The 22,360-nt window shown below is 46.3% G+C and overlaps 1 long non-coding RNA gene across 1 annotated transcript in view; it reads left to right on the forward strand.

Annotated features, from left to right (window-relative positions):
- Positions 1–22,360, forward strand: part of LOC146340398 (uncharacterized) — a 77,226-nt gene that overhangs the window by 45,748 nt on the left and 9,118 nt on the right. Inside the window, exon 3 of the long non-coding RNA XR_014784037.1 lies at positions 19,838–19,971. This is a non-coding gene — a long non-coding RNA (uncharacterized LOC146340398). The remainder of the gene's footprint in view (positions 1–19,837; positions 19,972–22,360) is intronic.

The raw sequence follows: 22,360 nt of genomic DNA on the forward strand, positions 1-22,360 counted from the left end.
GTCATCAACGAAAACTCATACAACTATTGACTAGGGTTTCAGCACTCAAGTGACAAGCAGGCCCTTTGGGTGGTGTAAAAAAATAAAACACAGGATACAAATATTTAAAGAGAGATCTGTCCAAGTTGGCTGTCCCCTCTCCGAATTGGGAAGACAAGCAGCAAGCTCCCTTCTACAAGCCAAACACCTCCCTGGCAGAAATGTGGGATTCCAAGCAGGCTTCCCGGTCTGGGACAGGGTGGAAACAGGGCTCGTTGCAGATCCACACAACTGATCAAGTCCAGTCCTTAGAGGTCCACATCCCTACTAGGCCAGGCTTGCTTCCATCTTGCCTCTGTCTGCCATATCATAGAAAGGAAAGAAAGCAGAAGGGAATCCTCAAAAGCCAAGGTGATTCTCAGAAGCTCTTGGCAAGATTTCTGCAACAGAGCATCCTCTCTCCATCTCCCTGTTTCACCTTTCTAGAGGCTTCTTCTGTTTGACCCCTGCAATAATCCAGTCTCAGTGACTGCTGTAATAATTATTTTTGCTGCAGGAATAGTGCTACAATGAATCCCCTGTCATTTCAGAATGGTCTGAGATTATCCCTCAGTTGCCAGCATGCGAGGACTACACTTGGTCCGCAACAAGCAACCCCAATGGTGTCAAGTGTGAGTCTGTGGTAGAGCAGGATAGGGTAAACTCTGCCTTCAGGGTGCTGATCTTTCTGTTCTCTCTGCAGTCAAAAGCCACTTGTAGGGGTAATTCAAATTAGGATTATGGAGACCGTAATTCAAATTAGGATTATGGAGTATTGCCAGTGGCCACCACTAGGCACAGCTGAGAATATCCAGTCGTATTTATTTTTAAAAACCAGGTTGATTGATTTATGTGTTTGTTTATTTGAAATATTTCTTGGCCACCTTTCAGAACAGAAGCCCTCCTTAATTTCTGTCCCTTATGGCTGTGAAGGGGTGCTGCAACCATGCAGGCCTGTGCGTGTGTGCTGAAAGCTCGCTGGCCAAAGAGGAGGTGGAGGAGTGGTATCTCTAGCGACGGAAGGAGGGACTTGCAAAACATGTCCTGCGTCGCTCCCAGCCCCTCCACATGACAAGCAAAAGCAGAACTAACGGTGTAAAACAAGGCCCCTTGGAACACAACTATGTTCCACCTGCATAATGGAGACAGCGCACAGAGCAAGATGAGATGATGGCTTCGGTGGCTTTGGAGGGGGATTGGGCCCTTTCATGGTGGTGGAGGAGGAGAAGCTGACCAGGGGCTTCCAGTCATAGTGAGTGCTGGGGGACTCGAAGGGAAATGTGGCTGGGTCTCTTGCCCCCTGACAGAATTGGTCTCGTTCAGGGTTCCTGCCAGCCAGTCGAGCCTCACTCCGGGATACTGTAAACGGGACCAGCATCAAGGGTAGGCCTGGTCGGGCGCCTGCCGAGGGCCCACACCCCAGCAGAGGCTGACTGACGAGAGCCCCCCAGAGTTGCTCCCCCTCTCCCCCACTGCAACCTGCTTGTTGCCCTGCCTCTCGCTCCGGCCCAGGCAATGGTGGCGGGGAGGAGGAGGAGCAGGAGATGCCGCGGCTTCCTCGCTCCTGGACTCTCTGCCTGCCAAGCAAGCAGGTGGTGGCAAGGATGAGAGAGAGGAGGAGGGGCAAGAACAGCTGGAGACAATGGCTGTGAGAAGGGAGACTCACTGAGGGAGGGGCCCATGGAGATGTCTTGCACAAGGGGCCTCCAAAACCTGGAGCCAGCACCATCTGTCATCCACGAGTGGGAAGGTCAAATCAGATGGGGACCATATGACCCCACCACACCCAGCCCTCCGTGGGCCAGATGACATCATGCGGCAGGACCACACACCCTGACATCATTTGGTTCCTGAGTAATGTGCTGAGTGCAGCATCCCTATATCTGGCCAGGGGTGCCCGTGGGCACCAAATTGCCCATGGAGACTTCTGTTGACACCCATCTGGCTCCTAGCTCCTCCTGGTTTAAATTTTATTTCTTAAGGGTTTTTTTTTTTAATTAACTGGGGGTTGCCATGCTGCAAGCAAAGTGCTGCCCTCCAGCACCATCTTTATTTGCATTCCAAAGAGTGGGTTTGGGTTTTGGAGCTCAGACCCCACCTGTGCCTTGAACTTTGGTGCTTGGGTAAGTTACTTTCCCTTCCAGGGCTGGGGAATATTGGTGGATCACGCACAGCTGGCTTTGAGACTGATGTTGGAAGTTCTAGTCCAACACATCTGGAGGGCATGAGTTTTGGGAAGCCTGCAGTGGAATTGTCTCTCCACAACTTCTCAGGGGCCCTGCATGTTTTGAGCATATTCCAGAGCATTCCTCACTCCAGCCAGCTCGGCCTAGAGTTCTCTGTACCATCCAGGTAGTTCTTTCGTCTCCTCCGCTCTTTTACGTTCCCTGGGTTGTCACACTGCTGAACGTAATTAGGGTTGTCAGGTTACTCTTGAGCTGCTTTAAATTCTGCTTCACAAGTGAAGCACCACAGAGAAGAGGGAAAGAGACGACAAAACTGGGGGTTGAGAGCGAGAAGTAATGATGTCTTCAGCCACAGGGAGTGAGAGAGTCTGCAGGGGCCTGAATGAAAGAAAGGGCAACGACAGTGAGCTCCAAGGGGGCGAGGCGAGGCTCTGAGGAGAGCCAGGGGAGCAGGCAACAGGGGTGTGACGCCTGTTGCCTTCTTGCTGGCTGTTTCCCTCCACACAGTGGTGCCTGACTAAAGAGCTTTAATAAATATTACAATAGGAGAAAAGAGCCGAGGCAGAAACAGGTGAGATGGAGCAAATGGAGGGAGGCGGCTGGCATCTCTGCACCAAACCCTGAACTCATGTTCAACTATGGATGGCAAACAGGAAGAGGGGAAAGGAGAAGCTGAGGGCACAGCAGCATGGACATGAAGGACAGTGTTGCCCAGCAGGTAAAACCTTGAATCTGGGAGGTCTCCCGCAGACTTGTCATATGCCCTTCAGCAATTCAGTGGTTGGGGGGGCTGTTGTGTTGTTGTTGCATCTCCATCTTTCTTCCAGGCAAGCCACTCTCCCTCACCCCTTTGCTGACGTCAATATTCATCGTGGAAGAGAATCGCATATTCTTTTTTCATTTTTATAGCCCAGGCTGGTGGGCATAAATGGCATGGCAGGGTCTTTCTGCAGGGTGGCATCTTTCCACAGGTTTTTCACAAAGGCCTTTCCAGTTACATGTCAGAGAGGGGTTATTTATTCTAATTTAGTGCCTGGCAATTTGCTCTCAGCCTGCCTGAACAGCATCTGCCTTCCTCTCTGGCTCTTTGCCCCCTCTGGGAAATTCATAGTGATGAGGCATTTGTGCCCTGGAATCAATGGTGTGAAATGAATTATTGGCAGCTTTCTCGAATCAGACCTGCTTCTCTGGGGCTGCTGCGGCCTCAGCCCTGCTGAAGCGAGGGGCTGTCGTATGCAGAACCTGTGGTAACTCAAGCTACCGCAGAAGAGCTCCCAGGATGCTGTGTTTCAGCACAGCTGTGATGCTGTTCCCTTGATTGACATTGACACAAGCTGGATACTTCCTTGAACAGAAGCAGGGTGGCTCAAAGCATCCGTCCATCCTGCACCCTCTCCTTCTCTTTTTTAGGTCTCTAAATTTTCCCCTTCCCTGTCATGAGCCATTGGCACTGGCACTTGCCCTTTAAGGGTGAAATGAAGTCAGATCTAACATTAATAGCAGATTCCTCTGTTGACTCTGCTGCGAATCTGGCATGAACCCAGATTCGCACCTTGCTGTGCTCATGTACACATCTTGCAGGACAAAAGCTGGACTCATTCACAGTCGCAGTCCTTCCCTTGTACATCATGCTATCCAACCTCCATTTGTAGAAGGGAAAAACCAACATATTTTATACCTACAACTATGCATGCATACATTTGTTGTTGTTCAGTCGTTCAGTCGTGTCCGACTCTTCATGACCCCATGGACCATAGCACGCCAGGCCTTCCTGTCCTGCGCTCTCTCCTGGAGCGTGCTCAAGTTCATATTCATTGCATCGGTGATGCTATCTAGCCATCTCATCCTCTGCCGTCCCCTTCTCCTTTTGCCTTCAGTCTTTCCCAGCGTCAGAGTCTTTTCCAGAGAGTTTTCTCTTCGCATTAGTTGGCCAAAATATTTGAGCTTCAGCTTCAGTATCTGTCCTTCCAATGAGCACTCAGGGTTGATTTCCTTTAGGATGGACTGATTTGACCTCCTTGCAGTCCAGGGGACTCGTAAGAGTCTTCTCCAGCACCACAGTTCGAACGCATCGATTCTTCGGTGCTCAGCCTTCCTTATAGTCCAGCTCTCACAGCCATACGTTGCTACTGGGAAAACCATAGCTTTAATTAGACGGACCTTTGTCGGCAAGGTGATGTCTCTGCTTCTTACTATGCTGTCTAGGTTTGCCATAGCTTTCCTCCCAAGGAGCAAGCCTTAATGTCATGGCTACAGTCACCGTCTGCGGTGATCTTGGAGCCCAAGAAAATAAAATCTGTCACAGCTTCCATTTCTTCCCCTTCTATATGCCAGGAAGTGATGGGGCCACATGCCATCATCTTCGTTTTTTTAATGTTGAGTTTCAAACCAGCTTTTGCACTCTCCTCTTTCACCCTCAACAAGAGGCTCTTGAGATCCTCTTCGCTTTCTGCCATTAGGGTGGTATCGTCTGCATATCGGGGTTGTTGATAATTCTCCCAGCAATCTTAATTCCGACCTGTGATTCATCCATCCCGGCGTTTCTCATGATGTACTCTGCATATAAGTTAAATAAGCAGGGCAACAATATGCAGCCTTGTCGTACTCCTTTCCCAATTTTGAACAATCGGTTGTTCCATGTCTGGTTCTTACTGTTGCTTCTTGACCCTCGTACAGGTTTCTCAGGAGACAGGTCAGGTGGTCTGGTACTCCCATCACTTTAAGAATTTGCCACCGTTTGTTGGGATCCACACAATCAAAGGCTTTAGCATAGTCAATGAAGCAGAAATAGATGTTTTTCTGGAATTCTCTTGCTTTCTCCATGATCCAGCGAAAGTTGGTGATTTGATCTCTAGTTCCTCTGCCTCTTCGAAACCCAGCTTGTACTTCCAGTAGTTCTCGGTTCACATACTGCTGAAGCCTAGCTTGTAGGATTTTGAGCATCACCTTGCTGGCATGTGAAATGAGCGCAATTGTACGGTAGTTTGAACACTCTTTGGCGTTGCCCTTCTTTGGAATTGGAATGTAAACTGACCTTTTCCAGTCTTGCGGCCACTGTTGAGTGTTCCAAATTTGTTGGCATATTGAGTGCAGCACTTTAACAGCATCATCTTTTAGGATTTTAAATAGCTCAGCTGGAAGACTGTCATCTCCGCTAGCTTTGTTGTTAGTCATGCTTCCTAAGGCCCACTTGACTTCACTCTCAAGGATGTCTGGCTCAAGTTCAAGTGACCGCACTATCGTGGCTATCAGGGACATTAAGATCTTTCCTGTATAGTTAGTTCTTCTGTGTATTCTTTCCACCTCTTCTTAATCTCATCTGCTTCTGTTAGGTCCCTGCCTTCTTTGTCCTTTATCATGCCCGTCTTTGCACAAAACGTTCCCTTAAGATCTCCGATTTTCTTGAAGAGATCTCTAGTCTTTCCCATTCTGTTGTTTTCCTCGATTTCTTTTCATTGTTCATTGAAGAAGGCCTTCTTGTCTCTCCTTGCTATTCTCTGGAACTCTGCATTCAGTTGGATATATCTTCCCCTTTCTCCCTTGCTTTTCGCGTCTCTTCTTTCCTCAGCTACTTGTAAAGCCTCATCAGACAGCCACTTTGCTTTCTTGCATTTCTTTTTCTTTGGGATGGATTGAGTTGCCACCTCCTGAACAATGTTACGGACCTTCATCCATAGTTCCTCAGGCACTCTGTCTATCAGGTCTAATCCCTGAAATCTATTCCTCACCTCCACTGCATATTCATAAGGGATATGATTTAGGTCATACCTGAATGGTTTAGTGGTTTTCCCTACGTTCTTCAATTTCAGCGGAAATTTTGCAAGAAGCAGCTCATGATCTGAGCCACAGTCAGCTCCAGGTCTTGTTTTGACTGACTGTATAGAGCTTCTCCATCTTTGGCTGCAAAGGACATAATCAATCTGATTTCGATTTTGACCATCTGGTGATGTCCATGTGTAGAGTCGCCTCTTGTGCTGTTGGAAAAGAGTGTTTGCTATGATCAGCGTGTTCTCTTGGCAAAACTCGATTAGCTTTTGTCCTGCTTCATTTTGTACACCAAGGCCATGCTTGCCTGTTATCCCGGTGATTTCTTGACTTCCTGCTTTAGCATTCCAATCCCCTATAATGAAGAGGACATCTTTTTTTGGTGTTAGTTCTAAAAGGTGTTGTAGGTCTTCATAGCTTCATACCTCAGCTTCTTTGGCATCAGTGGTTGAGGCATAAACTGGAATTACTGTGATGTTGAATGGTTTGCCTTGGATTCATACTGAGATCATTCTATCGTTTTTGAGATTGTACCCCAGTACTGCTTTTCCCACCCTTTTGTTGACTATGAGTGCTACTCCATTTCTTCTAAGGGATTCTTGCCCACAGTAGTAGATATGATGGTCACCTGAATTAAATTCACCCATGCCTGTCCATTTTAGTTCGCTGATTCCCAAGATGTCGATGTTCAATCTTGCCATCTCCTGTTTGACCACCTCCAGCTTACCTTGATTCATTGATCTTACATTCCAGGTTCCTAGACAATATTGTTCCTTACAGCATCGGATTTTCTTTTCACCAGCAGACACATCCACAGCTTAGTGTCCTTTCGGCTTTGGCCCAGCCGCTTCCCTCTTTCTGGTGCTTCTTGGAAATACCCTCTGCTCTTCCCCAGTAGTATATTGGACCCCTTCCGACCTGAGGGGCTCATCTTCCGGCGTCCTATCTTTTAGCCTTGTGATACCTTCCATGGGCTTTTCTTGGCAAGAATACTGGAGTGGGTTGCCATTTCCTTCTCCAGTGGACCACATTTTGTCAGAACTCTCTGCCATGACCTGTCCGTCTTGGGTGGCCCTGTACGGCATAGCTTATGGCTTCACTGAGTTACGCAAGCCCCTTCGCCACAACAAGGCAGTGATCCATGAAGGGATATGCTTAAGATTTGCAACATTTTAAAAACAGTTCTTAATATGGTTATCATCTTCATGGCTGAGAGTGAGGGAGTAAACCCACATCTCTCTAGTCAAAATCCAACACTCTGGTCACTACACCACACTGACTCTCAGCTGAAGAACTTATTCAGGTGATGGGGGCAGGAGGGATTAAGTGGATGACACTACAAACACTAGCCAATATGCACTTCCCACACCCAGCTTTTCCCTGACACACTGGAAACTTGCTGACCTGTTCCCCCCCGCCCCCTGCAAGCTCAATTCAGAACAGACAAATATAAGTATATTTTCTCAACAGCCAAGATGCATTTAAACCCATCTGCCTTCTCTCTAAGAGAGATTAGCAGGGGCGATCTTGAAAGATATTGTGCTTGTCCCACCCCAAAATGTAAAAAGCCTGTGTGACGTAAGCCTCCCTCAGGTCCGCCTGCCTCTGCTTTGGGAGAGCTGTCCTCACTGTCCCACAAGCTTCAGCCCCTAAATTCACAGGTCAAAGAGATGCCCAATATGCCCAGTGGGTTCTCTTTACCCAGCCAGGAGAAGCACCCAAGAAATATGAACACTCTTGGTAGGGCAGAAAGATGAACAAGGCGTGGGATTTTATACTCTAAAAACAAGCAAATTGAGGTTTATTTAATACAAGAGAGGTTATATCTTATAATTAATCACTCAGTTCTCTGTCTTCCCCTGCCTACTGTACCCCTTCTAACTGCTATTCCCACAGCCACACTATCTAGATGTAGCTTCATCAAATCCTAAGGCCTGTCTCCAAACCCTATCTCCATCTACTGTCTACTATCTACTATCTAACGAACTGTCTGCTCTTGCCTTTTATAAACTCAGTCTACACACACACAGACACGCCCCTCCCTCCTATCACGCACTCACTACCAAACAACCTTAACCTCTATTTAACACAGCAAATGCACATAAACATTAATATAGACTCCACATGGCAAGCATTGTGATTTTGAGCATCTCTACACCAGCCTAAAATCCCACATTTAAAATGGGGCTTTCTGCTTCCATTTTAAATGCAGGATCACAATGGACTCCCTTTACATGTGCTTCCTTCTCCCCCTTATCTGAGTCTTCCCATATGTTTCATTGGTCTAGCTCCTCTTATTAGGCATTTTCCTCTTTTCGCAAGGGAACTCAAGCAGAACTCAAGCATGTTTATTTGATAGCTCATTATCTCCGATCTATTTAAAAACAGAATAAAGGTCATTTAGTGCAGGAGATGTCCCGGAGGTTAATAGCATAATCTAAAGGGCCCCCAAACGTCTGTGAGTGAGCAATCTTAATAGCAGGATAAAAGCTCCATGTGAAGAAGCCTCTTGTCACAGAGTGCATTTCTGCAAATGCCAAGAAAGCCTTGATTGGCTAATACTTCCCACTACATGTATAACTGGGGTGTGTCCACACCAGATTTAAGCTTATTCAGGAGTCCTTCCCTCTCCCCAGGTCATTAGTGGAAGTGTCGTTGCAGGTCAGAGGGCCAGCGGCCTTCTAGCAGAATTCTCCGTCCTCTCGCCAGTCCAGGCTTCTATGGGGGAAGCAGCAACAGTTGAACTGGTATAAAGCCAATATGATTTCATTGTGTAGATACAAGCTTGCCACAGAGATAGCGATGAACCCCACGGAGAATGCAAATGAAGTGTAGCATACACTGGAATGTGCGTCAAGGATGGTGCTTGCGGCAATGTTGACATGATCAATAAAGTCCTACTAAGCCTAAATACTCGTAACTGGATGGAAACAAATTGTTTTCTTCCCCTGTTTCCTGCTGCCTCTGCTTGCCTTCCTTCCCCTTGTTATCTTCCCCGTATCGGGGTTATATACTGCAAGCCTGTCCCTTGGTATTCTGTAAAGCACCGTGCACAGAGGTGGTAGTATATAAAACAAACAAATGATGAACAAATACATGTGCTTTATCTTTGAGGGCTTATTCACACAAGCTACCTGCCCCTTGATGCTTTAGTCATCAAGGGAAATGTCAACCAGCTCTTGGATATCTACCCGTCTGTCTGTCTGATACTAGTAAATTCTACCAGAGTTGAGTGCCAGCCCTACCATTAGGCAGAGGGAGGCAACTGCCTCAGGTGGCAGATGCTGGGAAGTGGCAGCACACACACACACACACACACACACCTCTTTCTCCTGCCCCCCCAGCTGTTCCCATCTGTTCAACAGCAATGTTGTGTATGCCACATGACCTGTCCTGCCCCCCTAAGCTAGCCTGCTGCCTCAGATGTGGTGGGGGACATTATCCTGTTAACTGCCAGTCTAGTTGAGTTCTGTACAAGGAATTGGGGGGCAGGAATCTCACCCTTCACTTCAGACAGCAATCAGCCCTGTTGATATGTCTGATTTGGGTGCAAGCAATTATACCAATTCAAAGAGAGGGTCAACAAACCCAAAGCCCTGAAGGTTACCTCCATTTTGTGTGTCCACGTGTTCTCTCAGAAGCAAATGAAAGTTACTTAAAGAGTGCATCCATTGCTGATCCACAAATCTCTGGGGGGGTTCTGAGAGGAAGCCATCCAGCTAGGGAGCTACGTTGCCTTTCTTCAAAGATTGCAGGAAAGAATCTTGGCGGATCAGACTTCCCATCTACGAAGTCCCTACCAAGAACCCTGTTGCTTTTAATGGGCTTTGGATTGGTGGCTAATTGTTTCTTATCTGTGGAGATTTAGGGGCATCTGGCTCTCTTTGTGGCTGAATAAAGCATGGCCAGAATGTAAAGTGATGCAACAAGGGAGAAGGAAGGCCAAAGGGCTTCTGACCTGTTGCTCAGGACTAATATTTTTTAACAATAGCATCCACTTCCCCTGCAGTCTTCACTTCAGAACTTAAACTGTTTGTCAGGTCTCCCACCCCCAACCCCAACCCTGAAACACAGCAAAAATATAAGGTTCCCACTGAGTCTAGCTTCCCTGCATGTTGAATGGTTTATGGCCAAGTAACTTGCAACAGGATGAGATAATGAGAGAAAATCCGACAGACTGTGAAATCTGAGCAGTGCGCCACGGCGCATGGCTCAAGGCTGCAAGACACACCAGAGAACGAGAGAGAGCAAACGTCTCTGCAGAAGTTCAGTAAGTCTTAATAGGAACTGGAGCTCTCCTGGGATTAGCCTCCAAGCCTGCTTTTCATGCCCAAAGTCAGTCCAGATTCACGCAACGTACTAACAATATAAGATGGTTGTCTTTTCCACTCCACTGAGTCGCTGCAACAAGCCCATCCGCATAAGAACTGCCTCGCTAGATCTGACCAGAAGTCCTCTTGGCCCAGTGTTCTGCTTCCAACATCTGCCAGCCAGATGCTTCCAAAAAGTGAGAAGGTGATGCCCACACTCAGTATCTGATTGTCAAGTATACAGAGCTGCAGTTAGGTAATGTTAGACTCTGAACGTCAGCATTGCATCACTTGCTTGAAAATGTGGTAAGCCAGCCCTGCTGAGTTTGGGGGCCCTCCTCCTGCTAAGAGGGGACTTTGACTTCTGCCCCAAGGCCCTACCATAACAGCACAACTGAGGGTATAGTCTATCTGTATGTGGAGGTTCCATTGACTTATCACAGCTGTCTTAATGTTTGACAAATTCCCGTTTTTAAGCCATCCAAGCGAATAACTATAATCCCATCTTGTGGTAGCGAGTTCCATAAGTTAATTACACATCATATAGGAGACAGTGGGGTATAGTGGTCCCAGTGATGTACTAGGACTGGGGAGACCCAGGTTCAAATCCTTGTTCAGCTGTGTAATTCACTGGGTGACAGGTCTGTCACCATCTTTCAACCTAACCTACTTCACAGGGTTGCTATGAGGATAAAACAAGTGGGAGAGAACCATGCATGCCAGCTTGAGCACCTTAGAGCAGGGGTGTTGAATTTCAAAAACTAAAACTCAGGGGCCGCTAACTAAACCTTAGGAGAGGCATTTCAACCTTTTAAAATTGGGGAGAAGGGGGGGCAGGGGAGTGGGGTGTGGCCATGTGGAGAAACCTAGAGGGCTGGACTGGAACTCCAACAACCCCTGGGCCTAAATTTTAACACCCCTGGATGAGTCTGGGTTGGGCCCACTGGCCTGAGGTTCAACACCCCTGCTTAGAGGAAAGGTGGAATATAAACAAATAGAAGCACTTTAGTTTGTCTGTCCTGAACCTCCTGCCAATCAATGTTACTGAGTGAGTCCAAGTTCTAGTGCTGTGGAAGAGGGTGAAAAATATACTTCTCTCCACATCCTTAGTCATATTATTATTATTATTATTATTATTATTATTATTATTATTTGGGGTGAATTACGAAGCATTTCATTCTTCCAGATCCAAGTCATTTTCTAACACCCCAGAAGTCTAATAGGAACAGCCACACCACCACTCAGATGAACCCAAGTTTTTCAGTATGCTACCAGCCTACTCCTCAATTTATTTCCAAAATGAACAGTAATGGTGCTTTAATGGAGAATAGTTATTACCTACATTAGTTCATTCATCCATTGGCTTGCAAGCTCATTACATTTATCCAGATTCTGTGACGTTAATCAATTTGTTTACCCACAGAAGGCCCTCCTGAGCCAAACAACTTCAAGTGACAAAGTTGTCTCGTGTGAGCGATGGCTCTTTACTGCCGAGACCATGAAGCTAAGCTGGGCCCTGTTGTCAAGTCACCAGCCACTTTGGAAGGGTAATGTAGTCTCAGAAGGCTGTGGCTAATTTGGAGATTTGTTTTTCCTGTGTCTGGACTGGATTTGCATGAAATTTGCCTGGTGCTAGCTTCATTTATTTGAGGATTCATGAAAAAGCATGAAGTCAGTTCATCCAAATCCTGAAACATGCTTGGAACTCATGATTTGGAGATTGAGCCCTTCTTCCATTGGCCTGCTAGGACTACCATCACACATAAGTTTTTTCTTCTCTACACAGAAATAAGCTACATTGTATGTATGTATGTATGTATGTATGTATTTATTTATTTATTTGCAGACACAACATTAGCAAACAAACAAAAAACAGCAAAAGGAGGGGAAACCCATAAAGGAGAGAGGGGGAAAAGAAGAAAGAACAAATGTGTCATAAAACATATCCATGCACAATAATCTTTTACATCACCCTTAATTTAAAAAGAAAAAGAGGAGGGAAAGAAGGATTTAACACTTCCACTTATATGCATTAATATAAGCACTCCATATATCTAAATAAGCATCCATACTAGATTGACAGCGGCAGGAGATACATCCAAATGTAGCAAGAGCGGTAAGGTCTTCAGTCCTTGAATGACAGGTGTTGGGTGTGTATCCTTCCAAGCTTGAAGTATAAGTCTCTTTGCAACTTTAAGTGCTCTCAGCATCCACTTCTGCTGGTCATCTGTTAATCCCCACATTACAGGGATGTAATTTAAAAGCACATGGACATCTGCTATTATCACAGATTTAGCCAAGCAGCTACCCAATCCTAGCCAAGCAGCTACTATGCCTCTTTCCAGTTATCTAGGAGTAAAATATTTGGCTATTTCAAATCAATACGGAATATTTGGCTAGGTTAGGAGTAAAATAATTAGCTATTTCAAATCGATACGGAATCCTTTGCCTCTGCACTTCTCCTTTCAGAGTAATCCAGGGATCTTTAAATGCAGGCCCAGGGGTTGCTATGGTTCCAGTCCAGCCCTCTCAGGTTCCCCAGAAGACCTCTTGCCCTGGCCCCATCCCTCTTTCCCCAACTGCCAATCATTCGGTGGCTTCCCTGTTTTTATGCGGTTTTTCCCCCATGCTAAAAGGTTGAAATGTCTCTCCTAAGGCTTAGTTACTGACGGTAAGTACACAGCCTATGCATGTTTAGGCAGGAAACAGGGCTACAACTCCCAGCATTCCCCAACCAGCATTCCTCAGCATGGCTGGCTATGGAATTCTGGGAGTCATAGGCCTTTTTCCCGTCTAAAATTGCATAGGATTGCACCCTAAGAGCTTTAAGCTACAATATGCTAGTGTTTTTTTACTCCATCCCTTCTGCCTCCAGCCCTACCAACCTACCTACCACTGGAATGTGCCCCCGGAGCTTCCCCAAAACCGAATTCAGCCCTTGGGCTGAAAGTGGCTCAACACCCCTGGACTATTCCCTCTGAAGACTTTCTCTTCCTGAGACCTCCTGCTTTTCTTTGCTCCTTTTCAGACCCCCATCTTCTCCTTCCTGAGGCCCATCTGCCTAAGTCTCTCTCGGGAGCTCTAGCATCTCAGAGATTCTTCTGCCTGCCCCACTTCCTCTCTGGCATCAAGGCAGCTCAACCAATCACAGCCAGAGGCTTCTGCACTGCCACATCATTGCAGGCATAGCTCAACCGCTTCCCATCTTTGGAGCCTGCTTATTTTGCCATTGTTCCCCAACATGAGAAGCAATGTGGTTTAACATCAGTGTGCTTTGGTGCCACTTAGTTAGTCAGACTTCCTTATATATCCCTTGAAATTATGTCCTTGAAGGAGGCACATGCTAATCAGCCTCCTGAGTTCTGTGGCTATTAAAATGTATGGGTTTCCTTTCCACCACACTGTCTTTAGAATTTTCGAGGGAGAGCGAGTTGGTCACAAATGTGCTTTCATCCGCAAATTCCTGGAGATGAATGTTGTTTGCAAGATGAGAGATTTGACAGGATATGAAACCATCTTCACACTGGGTAGCAATCAACAAATTAAAATGCAGTCAATAATACTGGCTTCACAAAATGTCTCTGCCGTCAGCTACTTTTCCTCTGAGAGACGGCAGGGCTTGTCTGTGTCATACTAAAGAGGGCAAAGGCAATGCTTCAGAATCTTCACTTGGAGATATTTACCTACCATTGATCTAAACCTGCCATTTCCTTGAACGATACTAAATGCAAACCTCCACTGTGGAAAGGCAGACAGACAGTCCAGTTACACCGGGTAGCCATGTGTCCTAATTTACAGAGGACAGTCCTCAATTTGAACACATCGTTTATTTGAAGGGCTGTCCATTTGAAGATAAAGAACCTAAGAAGGGAGAACAACAGGGGCATTGTGGGTTGCCAATGGACAGCTTGTGGGTTTCTGTGGGCAGCTGATTGACCACTGTGTGAACAGAATGCTGGATGAGATGGAAACAAGGTCCTGTGAGGAGAGACTGAAAGAACTGGGCACGTTTAGCCTTGAGAAGAGAAGACTGAGGAGAGATATGGTAGCACTCTTCAAGTACTTGCAAGGTTGTCACAGAGAGGAAGGCCAGGATCTCTTCTTGATCATCCCAGAGTGCAGGACACAGAATAAGGGGCTCAAGTTACATGAAGCCAGACTCCAGATGAACATCAAGAAAAACTGCCTGACTGTCAGAGCAATACGACAATGGAACCAATTCCCTAGGGAGGTGGTGGGCTCTCCCACACTGGAGGCCTTCAAGACGAGGCTGGACAGCCACCTGTCAGGGATGCTCTGACTTGGATTCCTGCATTGAGCAGGGGTTGGACCTTGTAGGCCCCTTCCAACCCTACTATTCTATGATTCTGTGACCCTTGGCCTGATCCAGCAGGGCTCTTCTGATGTTCTTGACACTGCCCATCAACAGTTGGCGCTCTGGTCCCATTGTCAGTCTTCCTCACTATGGTGAGATGTATTATTTTTCTATTGAAATTACAGTAATTCTTTCCACACTTGCATCTATACATATGAATTAGCACATGGAAACTTTATGCAAACCAATGTCCTCTTTTGTCCTCTTTTTTGGCCACACATCTCCTCTTCGGGGGTGATGTGTAAGTGGCCGGCCTAACAGGCAACGATTTTGCCACGGATTTTACCACATTTCTGCACCTGCCGCACAGCAAGATGCTGCAGATAGCCTGGCAGGCTGATACAGATCGCCAGGCTGCCCAGGTAATGAGAGAGAAGTCCAGCTAGGATAATCTGGCCATCTGTATGGTTCATCTTTAAAATGCATGTAGTCTTTTGGCCATTCCACATCCTCCCATTCCGGTTGAAAAAGCAACAGTCGTGGGCCTTTCCCACCTTGATTATACACTGCACCACAATGTACACATTCATGATATGAGCCCAGACAGCCTCCGTAATGGGAAATGATGCAGAAAACGTAAACTGTGGTTACATTTGCACTGGGAGGGGCCGTGGCTTGGTGGCAGAGCCCCTGCTTTGCATGTAGAAGGTCCCAGGTCCATCCCCAGCATCTCCAGGCAGGGCTGCAAAGCGATCAGTTCAGACCTCTGGCAAGAGTGATCTGTCCCCCCCTGGCAGCCTGCTGGGGTGGGAGGAAAGGGGAGGGGGTGACAGAAAAAAAGAGAAAAGGGGTGCCCCCACACATGTTTGGTTCTGGCCCCACCAGCATGCTGTCCCCAAAAAATGACCCTGGAGGGAATCCAGCCTTCAGCAGAAGAAATATTCCCCACCCCTCATGTAGACAGTACTGAGCTAGATAGACCAAGGGTCTGGCTCAGTATAAGGCAGCTTCCTGCATTCAAAGAGGCATGGTTGCATCTCTTCACCCCAACCCCTCATCTTGCCTAGGTCTTTGGATCCCTTCATCACTTAGGATGAGGTCCGTCGGCCTCTTAGTCTGATTATACATCTCCTTAGGTCCTGTGTGAGGTTCCCACCCAACCCATCCAAAGTGATCTTCCACTTTCCTCATAGAAGCCGTACTAGTGGTCAACACTCTGTTGCCGACAGTCTTGCCCTGAGCAGTTAGGCTGTTATCATGAATGTGCCATGGCCTCAGGGCAGATCATCCAATGGCTGAAGGGGAGAGTAGTTCCCTCCAAGGACATGGTCTCTCATTTTCAGCCAGTTCCATGGATGACACCGCACACACCGATATTAGCCCCTGTGCACAACCCCAGCCCACGCCAGTCAAACAGATGCAACCCACAGCACACATATGATCAGAGGCCTCGACTCCACCTCCCACCACCTGACTCCCCCACCCCCACTCTGCTGCAGACCTTGTGTAGCTTTATGCAACTTAAATGTGGGAGAGGCAGGTGCGCGGAAAGGGGCCTGGTTGACAGAAAACTCACTTGAAACCATTGCAGGTTCTGCAGGCAGAAATTAATGTTTTGGAACATAATATTATTGGATTGATTTTAAATAGATGTTTCCCTGCACTTTGGTAATAAAATGAATGCTGCTAAGAGAGCCAGAGGAAAATGATATAAACCCAGGCTGATTATTGCTTTTGGAAGCGCCTTCCAATATTTCTCCCCATCCTCTGTTTGACGCTGGAACGTGAGTAGCAAATGACAGGCAGCAAGGAGCAGATGAATATCTATTTATGCAGGAATGTGGAATGTATGAATAGTTATTTGGAGGACAAATGTATTTTGACAGGTATCTAATTTCATTCTGTTGATAAAATGCACTTTGTCAAGTATTCAAGCACATTTTGTGCTTGACGGTTGTTATATACTTCCTCTCTCCATCTTTTTGTGTGTGGGGAGTTGTTTTTTTTTAAGATAAATTCTCAGGAGCATTTATCAAACATCACAATGCAATTTAATTTAATATCATCACAGATGCATGTGTGCACTTTTTTTCAAAGATGCAAATATCTGGAGATTATTTATCTATCACAAACAATAGGATGAAAAAGGGATGTTTGTAAGACAGGAAAGTGCTACTAGCAAGGTAGCAACTGACTAGGGCGGAGCTAACTGTGGGACATTCTTTACAACATTTTCAGCAGTGTCAAAAAGGCACTCCCCCTGTCTTGGTGATTGGGGGGCCGGGGTGATTGCTTCAAGTGAGAGTGAAACACTTGCCAATTCAGGAAGTGTTGACCTTCCTCTGAACTGGCTTTGTTTGCCCTCATTGACATAGCCTATAGCACAATGACATCACCTGATTGGCTATGACTTCCCATGTGAATATTGGAAGAAGAAGATGAAGAAAAACTATTAATGAAAAGCAGTGAAGGCTGGTGACTTCGACAACAGTGGGATGGTGAATCCACTCCAGCTTTCCGTCAGAATCAGCCAGAACTCTAAAAGAGCTATTCAAGGTTTCAGGATTCTTCCCCACACCACCACTGGTACCAATACTGCCTTGCCCTGTTTATGGTACATTTGGGGAATCTCGCCTACCTTGCAAATGTGTAGTCTGTAAATCCAAACTCTGAACAAAAACGATAAGACTAGAAGCCAGTTTTTACTCAAAGCAAATAAAATAGATAAATATATATTATGAGCAACAATAAAAGTTAATGGCTGAGGTTCATCTGCAATGAAGGAAAATCACTCTTGTGGAGGGGGGGATCTTGTTTGGGGAGGAGGGTGTGGAGTAGCCTCTGCCGCCTGGTTTCTGCAGCTCTAGGGAAACAGCGGCTACTGAGGCGGAAGTGTGTTGCCACAAGAACACAAGACCGACCCAGCGGCACGGCCTGCGTCTCTGAAGCACAGGCGGTTCCTTTCAGAAGAGGGGACCAAGCAAAAGCATTGCTGGGCAGGGACTGAGGGGCGGGGCAGGAAAGCTCAGCCCGCCAATAGACACTTGAGTGGGTGGGGTCAGACGTCAGGGGATGGGGCGTATCACTGTACCGAAATTAAAAATTGCCAAAAGAGATGCCGAAGAAGCTGATCAGCATATGACCCACAGGGACTGCAGGCTCTGCAGGCTTCTTCAGCTCAGTATTGCTCACCTCTTGAGTGAAGGCATTATATTATAAGACCTCCCCCAAGGTCTTCCAGGAGAGACAGTGAGGAGATGATCTGTGTTTGGTGGCCCCAGTCTACAGGCATTGTGGGAGGAGGATCCAGGCTAGAGCCTACCCAAGAGAAAAGCATGGGGGCATTTTGCTAACTGGAGCTCCTTCCAGGGCATGTCCTGCTTCGGTCCTCTGGGGCAAAGAAGCAGCCAAACCTGAGAGAAAGAGGCTTTGGAAGAAAGGATTTGCTGCTGCATAGTAAGACTGGTTGCTTAGCAACTTGAACACCTGTGTGCCAGTTTAATTAACATGCCTTCAGATATCCAATTAATCCAATTTTACTAGCACTACACCTTCCGAGGAGAAGGGACAGGTGTGGCTGGAATTTTTCTCACTCCTGCTTCTGAATGGAGTCGAAACTTTATGAGAGGGGCAGGGTTGTCTCAAAAGAACTCCCAAACCATGAATACCTCCTAATCATTAAGATAGTGCAATCATTAAGATCATGGGAGGAGGTCTTGCTGGTAGTACCACAACCTGCAGACTGCCATCTCACTTCTCCGTGGTGGCACCCACCTTATGGAATGATCTCCACCCTGGTATTCGGGAGCCACCAACTATATCATGCTTTTGGCACCAATTAAAGACCCATTTCTTCACCCAGGCCTTCCACAAATAAATGTGCTGCCCAGACTGTTTGTAATTATGGTGTTATTTTAATTGATTTTAAAGTTTTCATCAGTGTTTTAGCGATTTTTGTGTGTTTTAATTGTATTTTAATGCATAATATAACATATCTTGTGAACCACTTAGAGATATTTTCAAATAATGTTCAGTGGTATATATATCTATTAAATAATTAATACAAAATAAAATCATAAGCACTATTTTGTGCCATTAGAGTCCACCCATGAGTCATGGTCTTTCCTTTCAAGTGTATGGTTAAAAGGGCTACTGGGATCCCCTACCATGGGAGACTAGGGTGACTTCTTTCGCTTGCCATTCTGCCAGCAGCTGCAGATGGTTTTATTCAGGCAGGTCTTTGGCATTTAGGCTGGTTTGTGGCCGACGGGGTTTTAAATTGGTTGGTGCTCTTTATTTCTATGACTGTTGTGTTTTTAATCTATTTGTTTTTAAGTTATATCTAATTAAGATGCATTTTAATCTGGATTTTGTTAGCTGTCTTGAGTGCCATTTGGGGGGGGCAGAGAGTGGGATATAAAATAAAATAAGTGCAGGGCCTCTCTCTTTGGGATCCTGATGTGGAGCATACAAGAGCGTCTGCTATTTGTCTCCTCTTGTATGAAGCAAATATTACCTTTAATAGCTCTGTTGGCCTCCAATGTGCTCTCTTCCAAAGGAAAATAAAACCTGAATAACATTACCCCTGGAAAATCTCAAGTCAGGGAACTGAGGTGCTCACAACAACATCTTCTTTAATTGTCCCTCACCAATTAAACTCCCCCAATTAGTCAACCATGGCTGCAGTCCTATGCCTACTTGCCAATAAGTAAGTCCCATGAAACTCTTTTATCACACCATCATCCTGCCTCATTCATGGACTTTTTCCAGCGACAACATCTTCCACTCATAGCCCTCCCATGTTTTCCCACCACTACTTCAATCTTTGTCCTTTCCACAGAAAATCCATTAAGGAGAAAAAGATCGAATAGCTGCACAATACCTTCTAACTGGTAGCAGTAGGAGATCTCTGCTTGGAAGCAGCCATAGTTGTTTACTGGATTCATCAAATGAATAAAAGCTTGCAAAACTAGCAGAAAATGCTCATGGAGAGAGGACTTTTTTTAGATCTGAATCTGACTGAGGGGATGCTAACATAGCTCAGGGAGAAAGAGTTCTCGGTTTTGCTATGCTCACACCTGGTTAAGTTTCCCTTTCCCCTGCCAGCGGTTTGGCATTGTTTGCACTGCCTGTGTGCTTGTTACTGCACTCCTGATAGCAGATATTAAACATGTGCATCTGTACCAAAGATTTTAACTGACACCACTGATCTCTCCTTTCTTCTCTCTCTCCTCTGAATGAAGAACACCCTGCAAAGGCTGAACTGGAGAAGTAGAGAAGGCAAAACACAGCTCTGAGACTGACAGAAGTGTGAAATATTGCTACACGACCCCTTCCTGTCTTAAAAGGGACATCCTTCTACATCTAAATGTTGGAGGTATTTTCTGTGCATCATTTGTTGTTGTTCAGTCGTTCAGTCATGTCCGACTCTTTGTGACCCCATGGACCATAGCACGCCAGGCCTTCCTGTCCTCCGCTCTCTCCCGGAGCGTGCTCAAGTCCATATTCATTGCATCGGTGATGCTATCTAGCCATCTCATCCTCTGCCGTCCCCTTCTCCTTTTGCCTTCAGTCTTTCCCAGCATCAGGGTCTTTTCCAGAGAGTGTTCTCTTCACAGTGCATCATTTACAGCTATTCAAATGCCTTTGCTTTGGCCCAGAGGGAACAAGCCTCAGCCGCTTCCGACAGCATCAAGGTGCTTTCACGGATAGGTCAGTGATGGGAGACACAATGTAGACTTCAGTGTAACCAGGGGGAGAGAAACTAGAAAGATCAGTGGAGCAAATTGTTTCTTCCCAGAAGTAAAATTGGGCTTCTTCCCCAGGCATTTGTGCTCTGATCTGGCATTTGTGCTCCCTTGAATCCCCTGGGATGTTCAGATCGGTAAGATGTTTCTCAGCACTGCTAGGATTGTGTGCTGGGAACAGAGCAAACACATCTTCCTAGTGATTTTACTTCTCCCCCCACCTTTGTTTTTTTTTTTCTTTTAATACTGGTGTTACTATGCCATAAATGTCAGAGTCAGGTACTTATTTAACATGTATTAATTGCTCAAGCCATCTTAGTTGTTTAAGGATTACACATGACACTAATAAGGATTTGTTTGAGATTAATAAATGGTGGGGGGTTTCCAAGTCAAAATTTGAGAGGTGTCCAACCGCGCAGACAACCATGAGTGGTCCAATCTCTGACATTCCCAGATAAAGACTCTCATAGCTGTGTAAGACTTCTTATTGAGACTCCATGGAGCTGCTGCCAATTAGGATAGGAAGCATGGGCTGGATGGACCAATGGTCTGAGTTGGAATAACTCAGTTTCCTGTTCTTATGCTCTACCTACTTTGCTAAACGGTGAGACGTTTCAGGGTGAGTGCTGCTGGATTAAGTTTCCTCTGGATGAGAAAGCACTGGAGGCTTATGACAGCTTTGTAATATTTGTCTTGTTTAATTGTGAGCATTCTTACATAACAGGGCAGCATGTCCCCAGAGAATAGCTACTGCAGCCCATCCCTAAAGCTGTGCCCCGGTTACAGCTGGAACCGCTCTGTGTTTGTTTCTCTCTCTCATTCTTTCCAAATTCAGACTGCCAACTACTTTTCGGTGTTCCTCTTTTCAGCTGGATGGCTGTCTGCTTCTCCAAGCTGTAACACGTATCTGCCTCTGCTGAGCCACCCACCCACTGCCCCACTGGTCAAATTACCCACCAGCCGCCACTGACTTTCCAGAAGCTTTGGAGAGATTCCCAGCTATGAGGACACCATCTTGTGATACCTCCTCTGGAGAGATGCTGAAGATCAGTAGTGGAAGCTCCCACAGTCAATCCCTAACAAATGTGGGAAGGGTCCCTGTCTGAGACTCTGGAAAGCCACAAGCAGCCCAGTGTACAGTATTGCGCTTGATGGACCAAGGGTCTGACTCCGTGTAAGTCCGTTCCCTATGTCTTCAATTCCCACTGATGAGATACAGGCTCTTCATCTTGGACTTTTGGACAGAAATCAGCCTAAGATGAAGGTGGTCACCAGCACCTGTAACAATGTGCTCCTACGAGCAACTGATGGCTGGCAATGCCTCCCTCCCCTCCAGCGAGAGTGGAAATACAAACACGGGCATTTTTCATCTCTCCTTGTGTTCCCACAAAGAGGAAAGGCTCTTTTATCTTCCACACAAGGCCAGGGGCTTCCTTCTCTTGAAGAATCTGCTCTGTTCTTTTCTTTTTCCAAACTTCTCCATGGCTGCTGAAATAAGGGACCAGTTCTGAAGCTGGAAATTCTGAGCAGTTCAATTATTTTATGAACCCCGAATGTACATAGTGAATTAAATGCACACACCCCTTTGGGCCCTTTGTGACCTTTCAAATTTCGGAGTTGTTGTGCTGTGGAGACAACAATGAACAACTTTATGTGTGCTTTGGGGACAACAACGAAGAACTTTGTGTAGACTTCCCAAGACTTTGAAGCAGAACCCTTTTAAAAGTTTGTAAGCCAAAAGAGGGGGTCCCCATCTGGCTTTCTGGGTTTCCCCTGATGTTCATGCCCCTTCCCTTAGTCCCACCCCATTTCCTCCAACCACTGATCAAAGCAGTTTCCCAGCTTTTGCATGTGTCTTTACTCGTTCTAAAAGGGTGAAATGCTTCTCCTAAGGCTTAGTGATTGGCAGGAACAGCTGCAAACTAAAACAGTCTGGCATTGTCGGTATGTTTGCCCTGCCCCTTTAGCCTTTGATCCTGCCCACCACTTGAAGGCAAAAGGAGAAGGGGACGGCAGAGG

The sequence above is a fragment of the Heloderma suspectum genome, chromosome 6 (genome assembly GCF_057233095.1).
Source record: "Heloderma suspectum isolate Gila_16-S chromosome 6, 16-S_ref, whole genome shotgun sequence".
Lineage (NCBI taxonomy): Eukaryota > Metazoa > Chordata > Lepidosauria > Squamata > Helodermatidae > Heloderma > Heloderma suspectum.